The sequence below is a fragment of the Balaenoptera acutorostrata genome, chromosome 3 (assembly GCF_949987535.1).
Source record: "Balaenoptera acutorostrata chromosome 3, mBalAcu1.1, whole genome shotgun sequence".
In the NCBI taxonomy this organism is placed as follows: Eukaryota; Metazoa; Chordata; class Mammalia; order Artiodactyla; family Balaenopteridae; genus Balaenoptera; species Balaenoptera acutorostrata.
In genome coordinates, this window is record NC_080066.1 from 152,402,706 (window position 1) to 152,426,513 (window position 23,808).

Genomic DNA, 23,808 nt, shown 5'->3' on the forward strand with positions numbered 1-23,808 from the left:
CATCAGCCTCAGGGTGACCCTATGCTGGGCTCTGCCCAGAGAGACTCTTTCCAACACTGACTCAATGTCCCATCCAGGTGTCTCTCCAAGGCTTCTGCCCAGTCCCTGCTCTTTGTGTCCTTCCCTCCAAGCTTTTCCACTGTGCGCCCACCCAGCCCGAATAGGGACGCTCCTTTGATGCCTGTGCCTTCTCTTCACCCCTTTTTTGCCACGTCCTTTCTGAGGGAGCAGGGAGCTCAAAACCCCAGCTGTGAAGTTAAGCCACCGTGTGCTGAGAAGTCCCTGCACTGTCTTCTCTTTTACCCGTGAAAACCCAGGGGGCCCTCCGCCTGAGTTCACGGTTACCTCACCTGTTCCGGGGCAGGGCCGTGCCTGCCGCAGCAGCCTCCAGCTGTCCTCATCCCGTGGCCCTCCTACCCCCGCCTCCACCTCCCTCTCTCGCAGGCCTGGGCCAGGTTCTGAGTGCCTTTGTCAAGCCTGAGAGGGAACTTCTGCAGATGTCCCCAGTTGCTGCTGTCACTCTAGGAGAGACGTCTGGCTGGGGATAGGGAGAAGGACAAAACAGGTGTGGCTACCACGGAGGGTGGGCCGGCAGGGCCACGGGGACAGAAACACCCTTTCTTCACAGAACCAGAGCTGCCAGCTTCCCAAAGGCCTCGTTTCAGCACCGTCCCATGTCCCCTGCAGAACCAGCCCCAGAACAGACTCCTTCACGATCTGATTTCTGGAGCCCAGGCTCCCTACCTTGTGTCTGTGGGCCAGGAGGAACGGGCCCTCCGAGATCCAGGGTGTGCACTGGGCATGCTTTAAGGCATTATTTTTAAACGAAAACAAATACAAATGATGCGCCTTGGACTAGAAGCCAAAATTCATATTCATGGGAATGTCCAGGTTAAGAGCACAAGCTGAGACCTGAGTCCAGTTCTTGGCTCACACTAGCTTGATGACCTTGAGCAAGTTTCTTAACCACCTGGTTTTCTCATGTGCAAGATGGGGATGATTAAGAGCTTAAAACAGTGCCTGGCGTACATTAAGTCTTCCTAAGTATTGACTCCCATTTTTTCTCATCTCCTAACTGATCTTCTAGTCTTGCACACCTATCACCCACACTGCCATCAGAGTGATCACATCCCTTTTCAAGACCTCCCATCATCTACTGCAAAAAGTTGAGACTGTTAGCCAGACTGTTAGGCACTTGCAGTTCTGGAATGATCTGGCTCTGCCCTACTTCCCAGCCCCAGGCCCACATAGCCTAACAACCTGAAGTTCCCCAAGATGCCTGCTTTCTCACACGTGCTCCTCCTCCCCCCACTTTCATCCATAGGTAAACCCGCCATACCCTGGTCCTGACTTAAGCTTAATGGCAGCTCTTCCAGGAAGCCTTCCTTGACTCCTCCAAGCAGAGCACGGCCACTGCAGTGTACACTGCTGGAGCCCTCCCAGAGCCCCTTAATCAGGTTGGTGCACTGTGAGTGCAGCTACTGCGAGTATTGACTCCCAGCTACTGTGAGTGTTGACTGCTAAGGGCTCACAGCTGCCCCCTTCTCAAAGGGAGCCTTTGCTAGGAGAGAGCACTGCAGCCAATGATTGACAAGGGGGGGAGGGGGGGAGAGGAGTGGGTCCAAAAGAAAGGTGGGATCAAATCTGTGGTGAGGGTTTTAGCTTTGTATGGATTTTTTTTAAATGAAATGATTGTGTTTACATTATTGTTTTTGCAACAAAAAATTAATTTTAAGATTTCAGATTATTTATACTTCACTGTAATTAATCACAAGCCATGACTGCTGGGTATTGTAGAAGCCTAGCGCCTAATGGTACTAGGAAAGCATTATGGTAGATGCTGTAGAAATTCCTAAAGCGTATGACTCCATTAATGTTCCACCTTTTGAGATCCATGTCTCAGGCACAATTTCCGAAGGAGAAATCAAATGTAATGACTGGCAAACTGATTGCGGTCTAGGTCTTTAATACCAGAGAAATATCTAGACAGGATCATACTAAATTAAGAAGTAGTCTGTACCTCCAAAGAATTTACTTTGATACTTCTGAGAATCAGACTAACTCTGAGTAAAACACATTTTGCAAATAAAAACAGGAGAAGAAAAAAAAAAAAAAAAAAAAAAGCACTTGAGAAAAAAAAAAAAAGCCCTCTGGTACAGGGGAGGAGACCAACTCATTGCTGCAGCCTCCTCCCTTCACCCCCCTCCTCCCCTTCCCCCCACCCGGTGCTGAGGGCAGGGAAGTGCCAGGGCTGGGAAGAGGGTAGGAGAACTAAAGGAAGCGAGGTGAGAAGGGGCTGCCCGCAGGCTGAGGTGTGGGCCTGGGCATTTGCCTGCCCTGCATCTACCTGGTCCTTTCATCTAACTCTTATCTGACTTGGAATAGACAGCTAGCATTTTGCTGGAAGGAGCCGCCCTTGTCAGCTGGGACTGCTATTTCAAACAAGGGGGCAAGTCAGGAGTGAAAAAAGGGTTTCACAGACACGTATCAGGATTAGGGGAAACTGGGTGTGGGCTGCGCAGGAACTCTCTGTATTATCTTTCCAACTTTTCTGTAAATCGAAAGCCAGCCTAAAATGTAAAGTCTCCTTTAAAATAATAAATAAATACACAAATGAAAAAAAAAAAAAAAAAATCTGTGGTGATGCAGTTCCTATTGCAGGGCTCCCTGTGGTATCTGGCTGAAGCTAGCTCCAGCTGCAACACGTCCCTCCTTGCTTAGCTTCTTCCCCAGCCCAAATCTGCTTCCCTCACTTCCTGCCTCCTGGGAGAACTTAAATCAATCCCAGGCACCCTGAACTGTCTTGGTCTCTGTCCCTAAGGATCAGACCAGCCACTCTCTCTCCTAACTCCCATGGCACGGTCTGTTTATCTTGACTCCATCCCCTACACCTTGCTCTACAGCTGCTTCCTGCACCATTTCCCTACTAGGTTCAGAGCTTCTGAGGGGCACAGGCTAGATCTTAGTCACCTTGTATCCCTGGTGCCTATGCAGTGCCTGCACATGCTGGGTGCTTAGTAAGTGCTTGTTGATAAATGCACAAATAACATTTGTGGAATTCTGAGGTAGGCAATAAAATGTAAGTATTATTATCACTACTTTTATTACTATTCTGTTTCTTCCATTCTAAGATGCACATTTCCCCCCATTTTAATATCTCTGAACATTAAAGGATGCATCTTACAATTGATAGCACATCAAGGTTTAATTAGCAGCATTTTCTTTTTCATAGTTGTAAATAAAATAATGGTCTTTTATAATCACTGGCTTCTTAGGTTCAGTGGTGTATGGTATTATTATTATTTTTGGCCATGCCACACAGCTTGTGGGATCTTAGTTCCCCGACCAGGGACCGAACCAAGGCCCCGGCAGTGAAAGCACTGGGTCCTAACCACTGGACCGCCAGGGAATTCCCTGTATGGTACTACTACTACTACTACTACTACTACTACTACTACTACTACTACTACTACTACTACTACTACTACTACTACTACTACTACTGAGACTGGATCTCCTGGATTCTGCGGACTGCAAGGCAAAGTCCACAGAGCTAAGTCCCCATTACCTGAGCTCAGTAGCTGTCAGGCAAGCTCTCATAAAGTGACCTGCATTTGCCCAGGGACCAGAAGGACCCCTGTGTCCAAACACCTCTGGAAATTCCCATGAAAGCAGGCCAATGTGATGTGGAACAAGCTCTGGACTGGGAGTCAGGAAAGCAACGTTCTAAGCCTAGTTCTTCCTCTAATTTTCTGGATGACCCCACGTGGGACCTATCAACACATTTACTGAGCACCTACTAAATGCTTGACATGATGCAAGCCCAGTGGGTCCACCCAGAGCCCTGAGAGGAAGCCATTATCCTCATTTTATAGATAAGGAAGCTGAGGTTCAGAAAGGTTAAACAGCTCTTCCAAGGTCAGACAGATGGTATTTGACCGCTGGGCTCTCTGAGTCCTTCTCTCGGCTATATGAGGATACCTCCCTGGGCCTGTATTTTCCCAGAAATAACGTCAAATAATGAGGCGTCACAGATTGGAGGCTCACAAGCCATTCTCATTCCCAGATACACTGTATCTGACCCATCTCATGTATTTTATTTTAATTGAATTAAATTGATTTTCAACATTTATTTAAATCAGGAGGTTTAAGCTAAAAATCGGGATTTCTGGTTTGTCATGAAAAAAATTGGAACACTGGCCACATTGGGCCCTCCTTCTCGCAGGTGGAGCTAAGTAGCAGCACAAGGGGAGTGGCGTCAGGGGGGAATGGCACTGTGATGGGACGCACACATTCCAACGTTCCACAGATTCCACCCCTTCCTAGGCCACGGGTCACTATTGTTTATCATCTCATTTGTGCTGTTTTCTTGCACCCAGCCAGCCTCTGTTATTGAGATCCCCCCTGTTCCCTACAGGCCTTTGAGTGGGTGACCCTTAGACCAGATGAACTCCTGTGCCCTCTCCAGCCCTCACAGCCTGTGGCTCCTCCCAGAATCTCCCAGCGCGGCCTCCCTCCAAGGAGGTCACTTCATGAACCTATTTCAGAACCACTCAGGCAAGCCCCTGCCTGGCACCTTTGCCTCCATCACAGGGCCCCCACTGTTGGTCCCTCCCAGCCCCAGCCGGCCCCACCCAGAGCATCAGTCCCAGCCAGTTCCCAGGGCTGCAGGCGGTGGAGGGAATGGCTGAGGTGGTGAACCAGGCCGGTGTGGGGAAGCGCTAGCCCAGGTCAAGGGGTGGGGCCCCACCCAGGGAGGGTGGGAGGAAGGCAGGACTTTGTACTTCCCAACAGGAAAGTGGTTCAAGGAGATACATGTACGTGGGGAGGCTCCGCAGTCACAGAAGATGAGCACCGTTTGACACATAAGGAAGGACAAGCAGTAAATCATCAGGAGGAAAAAGGTACAGTCTCAGCAGCAATTTAAGATATGCAGATTAGAACACCATTAAGGGCCCATTATGGCCAGAGTCAACATGAAAATAAGTAAAGAAATTAAACAAGAAAGCTGTTGGCAGGGTCATCAGGAAAACAGCTGCACATACATAAACTGCTCAAATCTTTCTAGAATGTGATTTGCATTATGTTGCAAGAGTTTAAGACTCGATCAGGTAATTATGGTCAGGGAACCAGATCCCATGAAAACAACTTAAAATAGCACCACCAAGGAGTTTTTATAAAAGATGCTCATAGCACCTATATATATAGACACCCCCCCAAATGGAACTCCATTCAGATTACAGAATGGTATGTTAACAGAATGAAATAGGAAAGGACTGACACATGGAAACAATCTGATGAAACCATTTGATGAACTCATGTTACAGGACAAAATCGGTACAAAAAATAGTAGTAGAGGTGGACTTATCAACTATGTTAAAACTTCCATAGGAACATTAGCAGCAATCAGGAGAGAATTCTGAACAATGCAAATTGCTAAGGTGTAATGTTTATTATGTTAAGTTGATCAAGATGGTTTAAATAATGATGATGATGATGATGATGATGATACAGACGATGTAAAGGCCTTTGAACAGGATTTCCTCATAATAAAAACACCCCAGCCCTGGTCCCAAGCGCAGGTAGGCCCAGGGCCCTGGCTTGATGAGGAAGGAAGAAGGAATGTAAACTGGGAGAGGAGGGGTTATGACTGTAGGTAGGGGGAGGGCCCCAGAGCTTCCCTTGTCAGAAGGGCTCTGCAAGACACCTCCACCAAAAGAAACAAAGTTACACAAATAAACCCACACCATTTATTTATTTGTAATAAATACAAATACCATTTGTATTTATTACACAAATAAACCCACACCATTTAACCTCCAAAGTCCTGGGTGCTAACTCTTACTGCTGCATTTGCACTCTCAATTTTACTAATACCTTATTTCAGCAACTTCGTAGGTGACACTAGGGCTCTTTGTGGGCTAGCCTAGGAACCCAACTACCATTTATAGCATTGTTTCTATGGAAATGTGTTTCAAGTTTCAAGAAACTGAGCTGCTGACAACCCTGGGGCACGCACGTGGTCTATAAATTAGGGAACTGAGACGAGCAGTTATTGCTGGGTCCTGGGCTCAGGAAGACAGCATGTTACTTAGACTCTGTGTCAGTTAATACACCACCAGCAATGATCCCGTTGGAGCTGGCTGGCGGTCACTGTAGAGGGTGGGGATGGGACCACGGCATCTAGGAATGAACACGATATTCTAGGGAAGCACATGGATATTCCCCACCCCTGCCTCCAAACCCACGCACAAGCCTGCGTGTCATGGAAGACATGAAACCGGCCTGAGTACCCTTCATGAGTATCCAAGCAAGCCCTGTGCCCAACACACTCTCCAGTTTCTCTCTGACTCTGGCAAACCGCCAGCCACAAGGCCCTATTTCAGTCTGATCGTGGAACAACAAACTCCAAATCTTTGACAGTTCTGGAATTTGGCTTTAGCGGATATGTGCTTGCGATAACCCATCTTCCCACACGTTCTGTTGCGGTGGCTTCTGTGTTAGCAGGCTCCAACCTGCCCGCTCGAGGTCTGCCCAGGGCTCTCCAGCTCCACCCACTTCAGGACGCCAAGCAACACAAGGAGTCTCCATTTCCTGCCTTGGACTGTGCTAGTCACAGGGAAAGAATGATCATGGGCCCTCCAACAGACACTCCACGTGACAAGAAAGTTCCCCACTAAGAAGAAAAGGCTACACACAGGGAGGCAACCCAAAGGGGGAGTGATGGGTGAGACGGCCGTGTACTAGGTGTCCCAAGGTTCTGAGATGCCAGAGATACAAGGTGGTCAGAAGGCGGTCAGAAGACAGTCAGCTGCTCAGCCACAGGCCACACCTGCAGCTGCAAGTCCCAGCAGAGCTCATGGCAAGATGGGAGGGGTCAGAGGGCCCTGCAGGCCAAGCCAGAGGTAGGCTGGATGAATGTGGAGGGCTTCATGAGGCTGGCTAAAGGGCAACTCTAAGTTTCAATACTATAATGAATCTGTGCAACACTGTGCAGGAGGTCATTTTGCAAAGCACACCCTCTCCCCTGCCTGTGTGAACTGCAGAAGAGAGAATCTGCCTCCCACTGCGGCTGGGCCAGCAGGACCGGGCAGCCTAGAGATGAGTGGGCGGCTTAGAGCCAGAGCCTCAGGGCCACATGTACTCACTGGGCTGGTTCCCTAGAAACCCAGGTGCAAACAATCATCTGGGGCTCTGAGGCCACTTGGAGGTCGCCTGCACCAGGCCGAGTCCACTGGGAGCCCTGAAGTTATGTAGTTAGCCAGCCTATGAAGTCAGGCTCAGCCAATCTGAACTCTCCAGCCCCTGCAGTGCAGGGGGCTGATAAGACACAGCAGTTCCTTCTTTCAGGTGGTAACAGATGGGAGGCTTGGAGTTCCTCCCCCTGGCCTCCTTCCCACCCAGATCCAAAGATGTTGATAAGTTAAGGTCCTTTTTTTTAAAAAGTATATAATATATAAGTATATACATGTATTTATTATATAAGTATAGTATATATTAAAGTATACTAATATATAATAGAAATGTTATAAAGGTATAATATATTCAAGTATATTAATATATATTATATAATATATATTAAAGTATTATATAAAAGTATATATATAAAGCAATTTCAAACACACAAATACTCCACTCATAACCACTTCATCTAAATCTTGTATTTACCTTATGCCAATTTATACCATAGCCAATGTAATCAGTTTGTATGCACTCACCAAGTGTATGTACAATTTGCCTGTTAAAACAGAAGCCACTTTTTCACCAAAATTCTTCGGCACTTTCGCATGAATTAATATCATCTTCATATTAATTTAACAGTGGCACAATATTCCACTGAGTCTAGGTATCACCAATTATATAGCCATGTGGAACACTCAGGCTGTTTACAGTTTTTTGCTATTTTAAACAACGTTGCTATAAATATCTTTGTGCGTATAGCTCTTTTCCTTTCTAGAATTATTTCCTTAGAATAAATTCCCAAGAGTAATACTAGTACGTAAAAGGAAATTAACATTTTTTATAGCTTCAAGTTCTACATTTAAAAAAATATATTGGGGCTTCCCTGGTGGCGCAGTGGTTAAGAATCCGCCTGCCAATGCAGGGGACATGGGTTCGAGCCCTGGTCCGGGAAGACCCCACATGCCGCGGAGCAACTAGGCCCGTGAGCCACAACTACTGAGCCTGTGCTCCAGAGCCCGTGAGCCACAACTACTGAAGCCCGTGTGCCACAACCACTGAAGCCCGTGCACCTAGAGCCTGTGCTCTGCAACAAGAGAAGCCACCACAATGAGAAGCCTGCGCCCCGCTACAAAGAGTAGCCCCCGCTCACTGCAACTAGAGAAAGCCCGCGTGCAGCAGCGAAGACCCAATGCAGCCAAAAATTAAATAAATGAATAAATAAATAAATTTATAAAATATATATATATATATTGTTCTATGTGAGTTAGCTGGACTATCTTTTTCCAAAGTAGTTTTCCTGACACCTCCCAATCCTACCAAGCAAGGTAGGATGGCTCGGAGGTAGCTCCATTGATTTGCTGGGGAGGGATGAGGAAGGAGGACAGAGATGGGAGTAGGAAGGTGGAGGACTGAGTTGGACAGGAGGAGGGAGCAGGCCCCTGGAGGCAGAAACAAAGGCAGATCCCTCCCAAAATGGGCCAACACCTCCCTAGGACATCAAACCCACCCCACCACTCAAGTTTCCTCTGAGTTGATCTTCCAAGGGCCAAGAACAAAGACACACTTCAAGGGGTTCCTAAAAGAGATCTTAGAAATACGATGTGATTCCAGGTATGGAAACATATTTTGCAAACAACAGAGGCCATGCACTCACCAGCAGTCAAGCAGGCCCATGCATGTACGGGTTCAACTTTGAGAAAGAAAATCTCTTAAGAAAGAAAGTCCACCTCATCAGGTATGGTGGGAAATATGCTCCTCCACGGCTCTCTCTAGGTGGCATGCAGACCGCGGATAACTATTCCACACCAGGAAGGCTCTTGTGGGGTAACACAGGTCCCACCGTGAGGCACCATAAAGACACCGTCTGCCAGGCTCCGTTCACAGGCTTGGGGAATTTCTGAGCAGGAAAGAACCACATGTGGTGTAAGTGTCTCATTGTATAGACAAACTGAGACCCCAAGTCCCTGGGGCTCCTGCTGCATCCTGCAGTCATTGTCAGGTGGGTGCTCCTCTTCCTCCAACAGAAAGAGCCACAGCCTGTCCTGACAGTCACTCGGCTGAACAGCGCTTTCCATTTTAGAGCCTCAGTGCGTCCTCTCATGGTGTGCTGACTCGTTCTCCCTAGTTCCTTCTCCGTGCAAAGCCAGCAGACAGTGCCAGGCATGGACACTAAGGGGTCCTCCAAGGGCAGCTGGTGTTTAGCCTTCTTCAGGGGTTGGGCTGATGGGGTGGAAAGTCTCTGCCGCCTTTAAACCAGCTCCTCACCACAGATGCCTCCTCAGGGTCATCCTCAGGGTGCGGGGGACCCAGGTGCTGGGCTTTGTGGCCCTAAACCCCCTTCCCACCCTCACCAGGGTCTCCCTCAGGTTCAGAGAAACAGCAAAGCCACCAAGGCAGCAGCTCCACCAGCAGGTGCAAAGGGAGGCTGTCAGCTCACCAACCACACGTGCCCCCTGACCGAGGCCAGGTCCTGGGCCTGCCCCTACGCCCTCACATCCCCTCAGGCCGCCCTTCCGGTCCCATCACGGGACACCTACTGCGTGCCAGGCACAGTGCTAGGCCAGGGAGGAGCCAGGCACACCTGCAGCTGATGCCAGCGTCCTCCTGTGGGGAAGCTCGATTGCAGAAACGCTAAGCTGGCAGCTCAGGAAGGCAGCAAGGAAGCAGGTGACTTCTGGCCGGTTCTGTGGGCTTCTGCCAGGAAAAGGGCAGGGAGGACGGCTCCAGGCAGGGGGAACAACAATGCACAAGGCACAGAGGCCTGGAGGAGTGCGGAGGAGCAGAGAGAACATAGAGGGTGGCGCTAGGGAAGGGGGAGTGGCAGGAGAGGAGGTGGAGAGGTGGGCTGGGGCTCTCAGGGCCTTGGGTGCCTTTCTGAAGAATGTGAGGTTCCTCCTGCAGGACTTGGGCAGCCCTCAAAGGTTTTTAAGAGGGGTGACGTGATCAAAGCTGTGTTTTAGTAAAAATAACTCAGATCCTTCCAAGACTTCTTTTCTGCTTCTGTGTTGTTCTCAACACGATTCTGTGTCATCTGGACAAAAATGGGCAAATCAGTGCAAACTGTGCCAGAGCCAATACTGGCTAGGAACACTCCTGCTCCGTCCTTCCCGGGGGTCACCCTGACCCCACATTGGTGAGCAGGCCTCAGCCTCAGGAATCACCTCCAGTCCGGGGTGCAAGAACCCAGCCCTTGACACACCCAGCTTCGTGAAGGCAGCAGCTACCCACTAACAGGCACCAGTGGAAAAGACCCTTGAAATGCTGGTAGCCGCCACAGCCATGAGTCCAGAAGTTCAAAACTGCATTTTTCTCTTTAAAGCAAATTAATCCCTTCGTCTAAGGTTATTGGAACTGAACGGCCAAGATTTCAGTCAGGGTGCCCTGATGTCAAAGAGCTATAACCAGAGGATCTGAGGGCAAGAAGGGAGCTGGTGCTCACCGAACAAACACCCTCTTGTTTGGATGAGGAAACTGGGCAGGGATGCGACTGGCAATGCTGACAGCCCCAGGCAGATGAAGCCCAACCTCCTTTAGCTCTCTCTCAGGCAGGATATTGGATAGGACATCTCCACCAGGTTGACATCTTTGGAAGGTGAGAAGAGCCTACTCCTGTCACTTTGGACAACTTCGGCAGCAAGCCTGAAGCCAAACCCCAGTCAAAAGCAAGGTAGCACCTCCCAAACACCTCACGGCCCTGTGGGTCTCGCCCAACCCCAGAGGAGAAACAGAATTTGCATTGTAGCTGCCTTTTAGCCAGAGAGAGCCAAGCTCTGGCCTCTGTCCTTACAAGGCAGCGCTGAAGTTTTCCAAGTGGAATCAAATGTGCAGGGAGGATCCAGATGCTGGGATGAGCTCTCTTTTCCACTGGAATCCTTCAAATTCCAGAGGAAAAATCCAACTGCTAATGAAATGCTCAGATCTCCAGAGCATATAAGAATCCTAGGACTTCCCTGGTGGCTCAGTGGCTAAGAATCCGCCTGCCAATGCAAGGGACACGGGTTCGAGCCCTGGTCCGGGAAGATCCCAATGCCGTGGAGCAACTAAGCCCGTGTGCCACAACTACTAAGCCTGCACTCTAGAGCCCACGGGCCACAACTACTGAGCCCACGTGCTGCAACTACTGAGCCCATGTGCTGCAACTACTGAAGCCCACGTGCCTAGAGCCCGTGCTCCGCAACGAGAGAAGCCACTGCAATGAGAAGCCCGCGCACCGCAACGAAGAGTAGCCCCTGCTCGCCGCGAGAGAAAGCCTACGCGCAGCAGCAAAGACCCAACACAGCCATAAATAAATAAATAAATTTATTTTAAAAAAAAGAATCCTAAAGTTTAGCTGGAGGCTAAAGGATTCAGAAAGATGTCCAAAAAGATTAAGATCAAAACGTGGATATTTTCAGTGGCCTATGGGGGATGCCCCATCTCCACCTCATGTCCAGCACTGCCCAGTCATCCCAGTCTGAGGGCTAGAACGGGCTCTGGCTTCTATGGTGGACACTTGTCCACCTGGCATGCATACCTGTCCGCAGGTTTGAGGAACCTGGCATTGTGAGTCCTTGTGGGAGGGAGAGTTCCACCTGCAACTGGGGAAGCTATAACCTCCAGAACCTGTGAGAACATGAGCATGTGACCTAAGCTGGCCAACCAGATGCTCAGCCTGGGCTCTGCCTGTGGATTGAGTGACACAAAGAATCAGGGAGAGTTCAAAATTCATACTGGAGGTGGTGGCAGCAGTCAGGTTAGCAGGCAGCGGTGATGCCAGGCCAGTGGCATCATCACCTTGTCTTTGGTTTCAGCTACCCAACTTCCCACAGGTCCTGATTGATTTCTGAGCCTCAGTCTCCAGATTTCCAGGACATTCAGTGAGTCACCAGATATCCTTCCAGTACATTCCTTTTCTCATTAATTTAGCCAGAGCCAGCTTCTGCTGTTTGCAGACCAAAGACCTAGACTACCCCAGCATGTCCTTCTACCTCTACACTGACTCCTCTGCACTCCCCCCCCACCCCCCCAAGACAACACCTAGGCTCAAGCTTCTATCTTTCCCTCCGGGAAAAGAGTCTCATCTAAATACTCACACACCTGAGAGGATCACAGCCACCTAATAATCGCAAATATGAACAAATGACGTAAATGCTGAATATAACAATTCATCCTGCCCCTGGTTCTAACCAGATGTCCCAATTTGGAGCATTAATATCAGAAGTTAAAAGCATTATCACTCCCTTGGACTCTTCCCTATTTCCCCATCAGTTCAGGGAAAGGTGGACTTGGAGTCAAGAAACCTGCGTTCTAGAACTTGCACATGTCACTCCAACCCTGGGGCACCTGGTGATACCTGCACCATCTATTTCTCAGGGAGATTAAATCAAATGAGAAGTCCCCACCCATAGCAAAGACCCAGGAACCTTCTAATTCCTAAGTCAATCATTCTTTTCAGTCCTCTCTTTCTTGACGTCCCCAGTGATTAACAGTTGATCAATTTCAACTCAGTTTAATAAAGACTTATGGAAAACTTTCCATGTGCCATGTGCTGTACTAGGTGCACAAAACCATGGTCCCTGTTATAAAATGCAAAGCTCCCTCCTCCTTTGACATCTATGACATCATGCTCTCCTGGTTTTCTTCCTTCCTCACCATTGGTTCCTTCCTGGTCTCCGTTGCTGACTTGCCTTATACCGTACCCCTTAAACGGTGACCCCCTTGCCTCCTACTGCCTGCTCTCCATGGGTGATGCCATCAGCTCCCCTACCTCCAACCACCTTCTGTGTTCTAGTGATTCCCAAGTGTCTGTTCCAGAGTGTCTGACAGACAGAGGGGGCTACTGGGAGGTGATTGGGTTTGTCTGGAACTTGTCTTGAAGCTGTAGCTGCACAGTAAGTAATCATTTTTACTTAAATGCTGTTTATTTGAGGTAGCTTGGTTAGAGTTCATGGAGGGGGCAATGCCGCCCATTGCCATCCCTTGGGGGAATCTCCTGCCCCAGACCCATATGTCCAACTGCCCACTAGAACTGCTTTCTTGGATGTCCCGGAGGCACCTCCAACTCAACATGTACAGAATTAGACTCATTGTCTCTTCCCTAAAAGCTGCTCCTCCTTCTTTGTTTCAAGCAGAAACCTAAGGAAACACTTCAACTTCTCCCTTGCTCTATTCATTTGGTTGGTCCTCAAGGCCTGTCAACCCAACTCCCTCGACACCTTCCTAATCCAGCTTCTCCCTCCCCCACTGCTCTGGCTCAGACTCCTCCATCTCGCCGCAGGGACCACTGTGACCTCCCTCAATGACCTCCTCACTGGTCTCTTTACTGCCCATTTTCCCCCAGCTCCAGTCAATCCTCCACATCACAGTGCGTGACCTTTTAAAAAGAAAATCTGATCCTCTCTCTCCCTCACACACACACACACACACACACACACACACACACACACACACACACAATCAGTCCTCAGTGGCTCCCCACTGCCCTCAGAGTAAGGTCTAAATCTCTCCACTGACACAAATGGCTGGCCCGTGACGTGGCCCCTGCCTGTCCCTTTCTGCACCCCCCTCGTACAAGTGCTCCATCACAACCGCTGCTTGCAGTTGCCGGAGAAGACCCTGTCGTGTCACGCCTCCACTCCAGGCCCTGCCTGAGCTGCTCCCTGTGCCTAGAATGCCCTGACCCCCTTTGCCACCTGGTGGACGCCTACTCGTTTCTCAGGACTCGGCTCAAACACCACCTTCTCCAGAAAGCCTCTTATTCATTAATTCCCCAGGCTTCCCTGAGCACAGGGACCATGCAAGGCACTGGGGCCGTCCTAGACCTTTGCTAATGGTCCTCTCTCCTCCGGCCTGGCAGAAGCGACCTGTCCCTCCTCTGAGCCCTGCAGACCCCTGGATAGTTTCACATTGACATCCGTGGCATTAATGGCTCTTGGCTTTTGTGTGTGTCTGTCTCCCTCACAGACCGTGAACACCTTGAAGGGGGAGGCATCCCCAGTACCCAGCACAGAGCTAAGCACACAGTAGGGACTCAATAAATGCATACAGCATGAGTGAGTAAAAGAAGGAAGAATGTGGGGGAAAGCACTCTATAAACAAGGATGGGCAGGGTTCCACTGCTACTTCTGTGGCCAGGTTTCTTTTTCTCCATAACTGGGAATTCAGATCCTAAATGCCAGCTGGGTAGGTCAGCACAGCCTCCTTGGAGGAAATCCTGAGCCTTTCCCCACCTCTAGTGCAAGTGGAAGTGGGGATCGGGGAGTGGATTTGGCTCCTAAGTTGTCCCAAAGCACATGCTATTGGGAGGCCACAGAGGAAGTAGACACAGACTCATGAGGTAGATCCCTTGCAGGCCCCTTACAATGGCCTGCAATAGGGAGGCTGGGGAAGGGAGGCAGGGGAAGGGGAGAGGAGAGCGGATGTGGAGGGCTAGGGCCTTAGAGCAGAGAAAAGTGTCTGTTCCACATGGCACTGCCCTTGCCCAGCCCCACGGCAATGACAGGTCACCCTAAGCATAAGTCCTTCCTCTGCAATCCTGCAGTTAAAACCCACTCCATGGATCTCTCCTTTACACCCTGCTCACCTGTTCTAAGAGCCTTTTTTGCTTAACCTCCTATGGTTATTTCCTAACGTATAAACCTGCCGTCTATTCAGGGGTGAGCATGGGCTAAGAGCCCTGAGCCTGCTGCCTGCTGCCTGCGGGATATCACAGTATAAGTATCTCGGCATGCTGAGTGAGACTGCAGTATTTGAACACACACATATTTCATACTACAGAGCCCCCAGATTCAAGCCACTTCATCTGCTGCTTGACCTTGGAAACTGCAACTTCTTCCAGAACTAGAGGAACAGCCTATGATGAATTTAAGTATCAAGAGCCAGTATGTCTGCCGCCTACCTGGTGCCCTCCTAAGGGATTTTCAAGGTTAATCTTGATTATATTCTTATTTTTCACTTTACACACTGACTTTAGAACCTGACCCCCAGAAAATGCAACTCCACCAAATTCCGTTCTTAAGTGACCGATCCACACTGAGTCTGTTTTTCCCTCTGGCTACAACCTATCTCAGAAGCTGACTGTCAGCCTCCTGGAGAGAAGGGGCAAGTGGGACCCTGCTTTGCACCCCTTGTTGTGCCACATGCAGTGTTGAGAGCACTGCAGCTGTTCTGTAAATGCCCAGTGAGGACAGTCAGCCTTGCGTTAACCGGCTGCCCAAGGGGTGCTGAGTCTGTGCTCCTGGGCCTTCTAGCATCCCTCTTTTTAAGGACCTCACTCCAACCCTGGTTTTTGGTTTCGTTTTTTGTCAAGTTTCTTCTTTTTAAATCTTTGTGTACTGCCTTAAGGAAACTAAAGAGATGGAATTGTAAACAAAATCCTTGGTTCACAAATAGGCTGGAACTGATGATTATGATGACTAAGATGATCAATGCAAGATGGTGAAAAGAAATGGAATGTGGGGTTTGTGCCTGACTCTTCCATTCTGCAGCTGTGCGACCTTAGAGAAGTCAATTATCGTCTCTGACACTTAGTTAAAAGTGAGTTACTGTAGGTTCCCTTCCCAGATTTAAATTCTCTGAGATGCTGTTACTGCAGTTACTATAAAACAGAGGCGGGGGACTTCCCTGGTGGCACAGTGGTTAAGAATCCGCCTGCCAATGCAGGGGACACGAGTTCGATCCCTAGTCCAGGAAGATCCCACATGCCACGAAGCAACTAAGGCCATGCACCACAACTATTGAGCCCGTGTGCCGAGAGCCCGTGCTCCTCAACAAGAGAGGCCACTGCAGTGAGAAGCCCGTGCACCACAAGGAAGAGTAGCCCCCGCTCACCGCAACTAGAAAAAACCCGTGCAGCAACAAAAACCCAATGCAGCCAAAAAAATCCAACAAAAAACAAAAAGAGAGGCGGGATGATAGCAGTCCCTAAGGTCCTAAAAGTTATAGAATGTTCTACAGTTCTAAAAATTGATTATTTTGTGAAACAGCAGATTCTAGACAATATTGGTTTATTAAGTGCAGTTTATGCATAATTTTTCAGAAATAGTTTTCTAGGTAAATTCCAGTTTCACCCCTTTTATGTTCATCAAGAATTTTCAATTAAAAGTGAATTCAACATATTGACTGCAACATTGTATGTAACAGCAAAAGCCTGGGAACAACCCAAACGTTCTTCAGTAGTAGACTAGTTAAATAAATGATGGCATTTTCATACAGTGGAATACAATTTAGCCAATGGAAAAAATGAGGTGGCTCTATGAGCACTGATACAGAATAACTTCCAAGACACATTAAAAATGAAAAACACAAAAGGCAGAATGCTGTGTAGAGTATGCCAGCATTTGTTTATAGATTCATACTTTCTTCTATGTGCAAAAGCTACATCTGGAAGCATAGCTGAAAAATGACAAATTGTAGTTGCCTAAGACAGGGACACTGACAGAATGAAGAAATGGGGAACAATAGAGGATGGAAAATTTATTTTTTCAACGGATTATGTTATCAAATTTATCAGTATTTTCTTATGAGTTCTGTTTTGTCTCTTTCTTAAGAAGGTCTTCCTTCCCTCAAGGTTAAAATACACATTTATTTTTCTAATTCCATTGCATTTTTATACGTATGTATTTATCTGTATAGTAATCTATTGTCTATATTGAAATTATTTTTGAGACTTACTTTACACTGTATAACTTACCTCTTTTGAATTTTGAACTACAGGTATGTATTACCTGTTTTTTAAAAAATTGAAGTATAGTTGATTTACAGTATTATATTAATTTCAGGTGTATAGCATACTGATTCAGTATTTTTACAGATTATACTCCATTAAGTTATTACAAGATAACAGCTATAGTTCCCTGTGCTATATAATATATCCCTGTTGCTTATCTATTTTATACATAGTGGTTTGTATCTGTTAATCCCATACCCCTAACTTGTCCCCCTCACTTTCCTCTCCCCTTTGGTAACCACTAGTTTGTTTTCTATATCTGTGAGTCTGTTTTTGTTTTGCATATACCTTCATTTATATTATTTTTCATATTCCATATATAAGTGGTATCATACAGTATTTGTTTTTCTCTGCCAGAGTTATTTCACTGAGCATAATATTCTCTAGGTCCATCCATGTTGCTGCAAATGGCAGAATTTCATTCTTTTTTATGGCTGAGTAATATTCCACTGTATGTATATACTACATCTTTATCCATTCATTTGTTGATGGGCCTTTGGGTTGTATATTACCTTTTTGAGAAGAAAACTGGGGAAAAAAGAATCTACCAGATTTTATTTTAAAATAACTTTTTTAAGGAATCTAGTGTATAGGGTGCATTTTACAGCATGTGAATTATATCTCAATTAAAAAAGAAAGAACCTAGCTTATATGGCAAGGTTGAGATTAATAGCATAAGAACTGGGTGGAGACAACAGAATCCTCCTAGTTAAACCTGATGTTAGGGTTTAGCAAGGATCTCCCCAAGACTCAGTTTTATAGTTTAGCCTAGTTTTATAAGTCAGTACCTATTTGGGCAAATCAAAGCTATGGTCAACCAGGAAGCATCTCTTTGCCTTCCTCACAAGTGTGTCTGAGAGTTGGCCCTACCTCCTTCTATCAGTCTGGTTCCCTTGGAGGACCAGGCCAACCCAGATAATGGATGTTCTCCCCACAGAGCCAGTGCTCAGGCTTAGGACACCCTGGGGCAGATCAGCTAGGCCCAAATCAAGACAAGGAGGAGCCAGTGCTGAAGCTGGGCAGACACTGTCTAGCAACCAGGGGGAAGAGGTGCTGGAAAAGAAGCTGAACAAGAGGTACAAAGCTAGGAGGCACCAGAGAGAGGCCAACAGACAGAAGGAGGCAGGGCTGGGTAAGTGTTCAGAATAAAGACTGGGAACCAACTGGGATATACGTATACGTATAGCTGACTCACTTTGTGAGACAGCAGAAACTGACACACCATTGTAAAGCAACTATACTCCAATAAAGATGTTAATAAATAAATAAATAAATAACCCCCCCGCCCCCGCCAAAAAAAAAGACTGGGAACCATGGTCCTTGGTGCTTGGCTTGGGTATGTGCCTATGCACAGCCAACAATATCTGAAAGCCACTGCATCTGCTGCATCCTCATCATCATCACCGTCACCCTCATCATCCAATATTCACCAGGAACCCCAGGGCTGGGAATACAAAGATATATAAAACAAGGACTTCCAGTTTAGTTGAAAAGTGATAACACTGATCCACCCAAAAGCACATTTAAGAAGCTAAGTGAAGGGTATGATCGGAGCTATGGTCCAAAGGAGAAGTTGAAAATCCTTTAGACCAAGTTTCAACGTTTCTTCATCAGAGGCCCCCAGTGGATGTTACTGGAGTTCCAGGGAGAGGCCCACAGGGTGGAACAGGGGACATTCTTAAGGAGGGGAACATGAATAGGGCTAAAAAGGAGAGCAAGACTGAGCCAAGTGGGAGAGAGGAAAGAGGAGGCATTCCAGACTTCCGGGGAACCATGAAAGGTAGGAATGCTTGCCACAAGCAGTTTGGACAAACACACAGAGTGGGTCACCAGGTCAGAGCAAAGGGCTAGGGCAGGAGAGCAGTGGAGGCCAGACCCCTGCGTGGGAGGCCCTGACTGCCATCCTAGAAGTTCGATCCTTACTGTGCAGACAATGGGGAGCCACTGAAGGTTGCTGAGCAGGAGGCTGACCCTTGCAAACAGGCGTTTTAAGTGAGATTACAGAGGAGCCCTTTATCCCAGGCTTTTTCAAAGAACCTGTGTGTATTTCAAGTGGCACTTGAGAGAGAAAGTCGTAAAGCATTGCCCTGTGTCATGTAGACAAAGAAAAAAAAGGTTTAAGGGTCTCACAAAGAGATGCTTCAGTGAGAATGAGAAATGAAGGGGGGCTCATTTTAAAGAAGGAAACAAATTTGCAGGACAGAACTGCCGGGCATCTGGAAAACTGCAGCACTTTCTTCAGAGTCTGGAATGCCCTCTTTTGGCTGGAGGTATTCTGCCTCCTTTTTTGGAGGTTAGTTGTGATGTCAAAACATGGAATTGCAGTGTAGGGAGGCAGCTGGGAGGAGGCAGATGAACAGAAATATAAATACTGGGCCCGGAGAGCATAAAAGGCCTCCATACTAAGACCATCCTCTTGCAGAGGACTTTGCCATCTGCCTCTCTCAGTGGAGCCTCGGAGTTTTTGTCAAAGTTGCTGGAAGCTTCCTAACTACCCAAATAGTTTTTCCTCTTAAAACAATAAAATGATTTTTTATAATCTGTCACGTTTTGATTCAGAGCTTTTTCAATATTGTTCCTACTTGTGCATAGTGAGGCAGTAGGCAGGGCTGCTCTGGGGCCATGAACTGGGCAGTAACTTTAGGCCACAAATCAGCATTTATGTAAGGTGGAAGAGGAAGTCAGGATTAAATTTCCGGTCTTAAACTGGGCTGGGTACAACTGCAGGGCAAGTTCTGTGAATACAGAGGCAAAGCTGAGCAAGCCAGGGGAAGGGCATGCATGAGTTATGCACAAGAATCAGCCAGGCTGAACTGATGACATGGACAGGAAACTGCTCCAGGTGGCTCCACAATTCTGGGGGGCGGGGGGAGGGGTCTGAGTCCTTCCTTCCTTGGCCTTTGCTAGGGGTCCCTCTCCCCTGCTCTCCTGCCCACACTCCCTGGGGCCTTTGGGCACTTTTAGTCTCTGCACGGTCTACATGAACACAAAGGATTGCAAACTCAAAGCTGTCTTTCTGCTGGAGTCAGAAGGGAATGCTCCCCTCCCCGCCCCTCCAGACTAGTTCTGGGTACCAGCAGGCTCTTACTAAAGCAACCATGGTCAGGTGATACAGCTGACCAGGACCTTGACTGTCAAGTTCAGTGAAAACCCAAATGTACCCAAAACAAGGGGTTGTGCAACTCATGGGAACTCCTACTTCTGTGGTGTTTTTGCTCTAACCCTCATTCCCCTGTGGCAACTGTGTCTGAAGTCCCAGACTTTCCAGAAACGTCCTGATTTCACATGCTTTTCCTTGAGTCTCTGGAAGCGCATAGGTGTCTGCCAGGGATTATGTCCTAATGTTCTGGTTTGACAAATGGTCACTGTGCCCGTGACACGCAGCTGGCATGAGGTTGCAAAACAGCATTTTCCCACCAGGTGAAACTCAGTTACTAGGCTGGGGAGAAGGCCAGGCATGGGGAAGGTCTGGTGTGCCAGGCTATCAGTACCTGCTGCCGAGTCACACAGTCCCCTTAGCAGGGCTGAGTGCTACCCTGGCAGAGTCTCGACCTAGGGCAGGGAGAGAGGGGGCTGAGATTTGGCATGTGAGAAGAAGGACCCAGCATGCATCCTGTACATGTTTTTGACTGTGTTTTAAATCCCTCTACAACAGTTAGCCACCTCTCGCTCCCTTCCTGCAGCACAGCAGTTCAGGAGGTGTGAGGACACCCACCCTGGTCTGTGCAGCAGGCCTTGCTCAGGAAGGGGGTGGGGGAGTTCCTCTGGAGAAAATGAACATGAGTCACTCCTCTGCCTCCGCCACCCCCCCCCCGCCACCGGCCCCGTCAGACCCTCGCCCCGACACTGGCACAGACACACAGCCTAAAGCCCCAGCACCCTTCCCTTTGCCCAGAACACAAAGAAGGAATTAGGACCCACCTACTAAGTTTCTGCAGCTGACACTTCAAGGCTCAAAGTCTAGCTCACCAGCACAGTCACACGTCTGACGTGTCCTCTTTGCAACCAGGCCCCAATCCAGTTGCCATGCAATTTTGCTAATTCAAACTGCTTTCCCGTTTAGGGATGTTGATAGCCATCTCCCATCTCCTTTTCCTGCTGACATCATCCCACATTTTCTACAGGCACAAATAAGGGTACAGTTCCTGGGATAGTTTTCAGGCTGCCTGAGGTGGAAGTGAAAGGATCCTGCCCTCCCGGGTCCACTTCACTTCTCTGGTGTTTGGCAAACTGTCCGAGTTTTAGGGAGAAACGAGGAAATAAATCACCTAGCTAAGGTGAAAGACCAAAAAGAACTTGGTGACTGCAGCTCAGACCCAGATCTGTTCTGGGCATCTGCAATGCAAATCTGCATTTTGTTCTCTGCCCCGAGGTCTTGCACAATAGCCTGTGTATAAACATCCACGCCAACAATGCCTGACTGTGCAATCACGCTGTAATTACAGGCCGCCAGGAAGCTGCTGCTAGGAACTGCACCATTCAACTTCTAGACATCCCATGTCAAAGGAGTCTCCACGGCACGGACGTACATTCCTGCACACACCAACGCGTCCCTGCCGCCACCGCCGCTGCTGCTACAGTTGAAGACTCCAAGCCAGGGAGCTAGAGCGCCACCCGCCCGGCCCGCCAGTCCCAAGTTACTTTTCAGGGATGTCATAAACTTCTCAGCTGTTCTTAAAAAAAAAAAAAAAAAAAGCCTTTTCCACGAGGCTACCGAGGGCGGCGGGAACCACCATCAAAGTTCCCAAGCACATTCCTGCAGCCCTAGCAGTTTTCGAAAACAGAGAAGAGCGAGATGCCTCAAAGAGTCCACTGGAAGCGGGTTTTGGAGTTTTATATAGAAAACACTCACATATGTAGGTGGGTGCGCTGACAGCTTTTATGGCTAAATTGCAAAGTGTTAGGCCTTAGTGATTACTGTCAGGCTCGGGACGTGGTGTGGGAGGAGAAAGGGTGGGGGAGTCAGAGGGATTTGTTCAAAGGGCGCTTAGGGGCAATTCTGGTTTTGCATTTTGGAAATACGTAGGGTTGTTTTCCCAAACTTCCGAGTTGCTCTGCTCTTCGTCATTGTCGGCCAAGCTAAGAAAAATGGGGGGAAAGTTCCTTTAACTTCCTTCCTGCGACCTCAGCGAGGGCTACGAAGAGGAAGAGCACGCTTCCTTGGGAAGCACCGGGTGGGAACTGGGGGACCGCTGCGCCCAGCCTGTCGCGATGGGGCGCGCCGAGCGGAGGACTAGCCTCGGACGCAGGACACGGGAAGCCCCTTCCCTGCACCCCTCCGCTAGCCAACGGCGCCCGGAGCGGCCCGGCTGCAGCCCTGGCTGGTTTAAGTCCCGCGGCAAACCGGCGACTACAGGGGCGCAGCCCAGGGCCCGGATCCCGGCCGCCGAGCTCCCTCCCTGCAGCGCCCCCCGCACGCAAGCCCAGCGCAGCCGGCCCTACCCGTCCCGCCACATCCCCGCCCGCGCGGCCAAGCCCCTGCCCCGAACGTTTCCGGGCACCGCGTCGGCGCCCCGGCTGCGGAGGGGCAGCCGAGCTCCGCGGCTCACCTGCGCGCTGGATCCCGGGGCCGCTCGGAGGGGCGCGGGGCGCAGGCGAGCGCGGGGCGCAGGCGAGCACGGCCCGCAGACTCAAACTTTGTTGCTCTCGGGACGGCGCAGTCGTCACTTCCTCGCTGAGCGGGTGGCGCGGCCCGGGCCGTGACCCAGCAGCTCGCGCGGTGGCGCGCCGGGCCCTGCAGCCGCCCGCGCCCCCGGCTCTGCGCGCCCTCGGCTGCGGGGGAAAGCGGGCTGCAGTCCGCCGAGCCTGCAGCCCTCTGGGGGAGGCTCGCTCCAGCAGGGTGGTTTCCGCGCCGAAGAAGTGCGGTCGAGGCTGCTCTCAGGCTGGATCTGGAAGATGGTGTTGGGGTTCAGGGACCCAGAGCTGGGGTTCCGGGAAAAACAAAGGATGGGGAAGGAGAAAGTTTTTCAGTTTGGTGTTGCAGCTAGAAGGTCCTGTTGGAAAGCACAGTGCTCTGTGTTTGTTTTTGCTTTGTTTTTGGTTTTTTTCCCACCAAATAATGCCTAAGCAGGGCCTTAAAACGCGGGTCTCCTCTTCCCACATTCCCTCAAAAGATCTGCACACTTGTCCTTCGTCATTTCCACTGATTATAAGGGCACAGGACGTTCAGCGTTTATGACTTCAGGGGGCTATTTCAGCGCCCAAGTTGGGGCTGAAAAATAGTTTCTGTTCTAATCCTCCCCCGCGATTTCCACCTCCTCCTTTACAGGCAACTCACAGGTCTCTTTGGGGCCTGATGCATTCCGTATTTCGTCACGGACCAAAAGTGACTTGGAGGGTAGGGTGGAGTCCTGACAAAAGGAGCTTCAGGCAGTAGTAATTCTGAAATTTATCGTTGCCCGAAATAAATTTGCTCACCGTATTCAAAACTACAAAAACAAAAAGCCATCTTTTTGGTTTCTGATAAATAGCAACAAAGTAGTTAAACAGCAGTCTTTCGGGAAGAATTCCTGATCCGGTAAAGCTGGAAAGAAAACGGGTTAGCCTTTGCTGTGGTTGAGGAAAAAAAAAAAAAAAAAGCAGACATTTGAAACTGCAGTGGAGGGCTTTCGTAACAGAAACGTTAGCTTCATTGTAGCTTGTGAAAACAGGGGCCTTTTCAAAGGTGGTTCAAAAGCATCAGTTAGGGTTCAACAATTTTCCCTTTTTCCCCAAATACTGCTTCTACAAGCACATTGGCCAGATCACAGAATCTCCCGTTCTAATGCTTCATCTTTTTACTAAAGCACAGGAAACCACAGAGTTGAGTGAAGGCTTTGTCCAGAAAGGTGGATGTAAAATTGATAGAAAGTAACATCTGAGAAATGATCCCCAGGTCTGTGTTAATACCTAATGGGAAGCCACAAACGCAGACTTCCCCA

The 23,808-nt window shown here is 48.9% G+C and overlaps 1 protein-coding gene across 3 annotated transcripts in view; it reads right to left on the reverse strand.

The window, feature by feature from the left end:
• The window catches only part of MIDEAS (mitotic deacetylase associated SANT domain protein), a 68,025-nt gene extending 44,967 nt beyond the window's left edge, over nucleotides 1-23,058 (reverse strand). For all 3 annotated transcript variants that reach the window (XM_057543050.1, XM_057543052.1, XM_057543053.1), the window contains exon 1: nucleotides 22,438-23,058. The gene's annotated coding sequence lies outside the window, so the exon portion shown is untranslated. The remainder of the gene's footprint in view (nucleotides 1-22,437) is intronic.
• Nucleotides 23,059-23,808: the final 750 nt, after the last annotated feature.